The sequence below is a fragment of the Myotis brandtii genome, unplaced genomic scaffold, assembly GCF_000412655.1.
Source record: "Myotis brandtii unplaced genomic scaffold, ASM41265v1 scaffold730, whole genome shotgun sequence".
Taxonomy (NCBI): domain Eukaryota; kingdom Metazoa; phylum Chordata; class Mammalia; order Chiroptera; family Vespertilionidae; genus Myotis; species Myotis brandtii.
The window spans coordinates 906,645-909,616 of NW_005370887.1; the positions used below are offsets into that span (position 1 = coordinate 906,645).

The 2,972-nt window shown below is 44.9% G+C and overlaps 1 protein-coding gene across 1 annotated transcript in view; it reads left to right on the forward strand.

Annotated features, from left to right (window-relative positions):
- Positions 1-2,523: 2,523 nt before the first annotated feature.
- Positions 2,524-2,972, forward strand: part of CCSER1 (coiled-coil serine-rich protein 1) — a 148,672-nt gene continuing 148,223 nt past the window's right edge. Inside the window, exon 1 of the mRNA XM_005882624.2 lies at positions 2,524-2,959. The gene's annotated coding sequence lies outside the window, so the exon portion shown is untranslated. The remainder of the gene's footprint in view (positions 2,960-2,972) is intronic.

Below are 2,972 nucleotides of genomic sequence, written 5' to 3' on the forward strand. Positions count from 1 at the left end.
AAGTGAGAAATGTTGGCTTTATTTAATACCTTAATGAATAAAGGCAATCAACAGATTGTCATGGTTCTCACTAATTATGGGTACAATTTGAGAGTGTGAAAATTACAATCAGTTGTGGTTACCAAAAATGCCCTTGAAATATCTGGTCTAATGTATAATTTTAAAATATGGACTATAGAGTCATTATTAAATTATCATTATTGATGAAAATTAAATAAAGAATGAGAACAATAAAAGCTCCCAAAACTTGCCCAATATAATTGAGTGCCACCCTCAAAGGGGTACAAAACTTAAAAAAAATTCTGTTTACAGCTCTTAAATAAACCAAATATTTATTTGCTCAGTGCAAACGTTCAGATCAGGAATATCTCTTCTAAAAAATCCATTTTGCATTGATAGTGACATTCTTTAATAAGGACTTTGTAGAAAAGTTTCCTAACTTTTTTTCATCTATAAGTGTTAGCTAGGACTTCCTAAGTCCTCACCTAATCTTAGAAATGAACATTCCTGCAATAGAAAAATGCCAAGAGATTATAGATAAGCTTTTTCATGATTACCAAAAGCTCTAAAGAAACTATTAAGATTTTCAACTAAGCCAAGATTTCTGAATGGCAGTATGAACAGTAGAGTAAGACAGACCAAGGTTGAGTTCCAGCCTCATCACTTGACCTGTGCGTGATCTAAGGTTAACTACCTACCCCCCCAAACCTGACATTTCTGATCTGTGAAATTGAAGAAATAATAATAGCTTTTAAAAATGTGGGCACACACTTTAAATCCCAACATCCTTTGTTAGTGCATCCATTTTCCAATGCTTAATCAAAGAAGCTATAACATCCTATATTTATATGTTATTCATATATTTGTCCACTTGTTCCAACTTGCTGCCCATTCTTGATTATATGCTTAAACCACTTTTAATGGACTTAAACAGACTCTAAACTCTTTATATTAGACATAAAGGAATCAGGGAAAAGAAAAAATCAGTGTGAAAACCCCAAAGACAGCAATGATCAGGAGCTACTAATAATGAGAAAAGATATAATAACTGAGTTGTCAACCTTTCCATCACCTCGCTAGCCTCCTAAATATTCTTAGGTTCCTTTTGTCACATTTGTGAAAAAAATAAATAAAAAGAGTTTTCCACAGTTGTCTCCCAAAAGCGGGGTTGTTCCCATGCCTAAATGCACAATAACTGCTAACACTCATTCAAAAATACACCTTGATTTTACACCGAATTGATTCACATTTCTGAAGTCAGATCATGGCCAATCACATTATTTAGAAAACATCCCTACCCCAACACACACACAACTTTGAAAGTGACAGATTGCTTGATTCCTGTACACTTTCCTGATACAGTAATGTGCCAGATCACAAAGATCCTGCAATTTGGGCAGGAGGCTAGTTAAGGTATAAGGGATGTGTTGTCAGGTGTACAAACTTAACACTGAGGATGTATTATCTATCCAGATATGGTCCTACACGCCAACATAATGGGTTTAAAAATGTTTCGCAGCCCTAACCGGTTTGGTTTAATGGATAGAGCATTGGCCCTCGAACTGAAAGGTCCCTGTTTGATTCTGGTCATGGCATGTACCTGGGTTGCAGGCTCCATCTCCAGTAGGTGGCGTGCAGGAGGCAGCTGATCCATGTTTCTCTCTCATTGATGTTTCTAACTCTCTACCCCTCTACCTTCCTCTCTGTAAAAATCAATCAAATACATTTTTAAAAATGTCTCACACACAGCTAAATGCACTCCATCTGCTGTACTGCCTGCTCAAGACATAAATGTATGTATATAGGAGTGGAGATAAAGAAGGGGATAGATGGGAAATAGTTCAGGACCCAGTGTAAACCTGGGAAATTAGACAGAGCAACGGGAGAGAGGATCCAGGGAAAACAAATTAAGAATGCAACAGCACCATGCATCAGAAGTCCTCTCCATCTCTAAACTGGCAACTTTTCTCCAGGGGGCCATCAGTCAAACCAGGTGAACGTGGTAACTGGTTCTGTTTGTAATTCCCTTGTTGCCCAGGGCCTTCTGTGTAGTAACCCAAGTTTCACTCCGGGTCACAGTGCCCATGCTTTCATTATCCCACAGAAGAACTGATTGCTGTAAATGGTTCCTGGAAGGTGTGACCTGCTTTGAGGACAGAAGCCCCGAAGGGAAGAGAGACCTGTCAGGATGTGAATAGGTTGGGTGAGAGTGAAAAGAGCCTCACAATTTCCTCCCGGGGCGGAGGAAGAGAAAGAAGATAACAGCGGTGGTTTGCAGAGGACAGAGACCGTGCCTTTTCAGCATCCCCGGGATCCCTTCGCTGAGCGTGAGCCTCCCCCTCTTATTCTCTCTGGACCTGCCCGTGCACTCGGATTCCACTGGAGCACAAGGCTGGGCTCCGGGGAAAGCCAAGTCAGCACGGTCAGAGACGGCGTCCCCTGAAATGAAAACTCAGCACGGGCCGGCAGGGGTGTGCACGCGTTAAGGCGAGAGTCTGCGCGCGTGGAAACCCGGAAGGGCGCCTGTTGGGGAGGTGGCTCCCGGGCTCCCCACACAGTCACACTCCGCGCGCTCACACACTTGGAGGCGCCTCCCCACGTCCCTCCCCTGCCCTCCTCTGGCTCGGCTCTCCTCTCTCTCCCCGCAAATAGTCGCCGACAGACTGCCAATCCGCCTCGCTCGCTCGCTCGCCTCGTTCCCAGCACCATGACCGACTGGGAAGCGGTGGCCCAGGCGGAGCAGCTCCGCTGGCGCGGGCGAGAGGAGCAGGAGGATTATTAGATAAGGCGGCGCGACTCCGTGCACCTGGGGGAGGAGAGAGGAGCCCGACAGCCGAGGAGGAAGGAAGGAAGGGAGGGCGGGTGGAGGAGGGGGTCCAGGCAAGACGCCCCCGTGCCCCGAAGACATAAATCCCCGAGTGCCCGGGAGGAGCCTTAACAAGCGACGCGGAGCCCTCAGGTAGTAAAGCCAC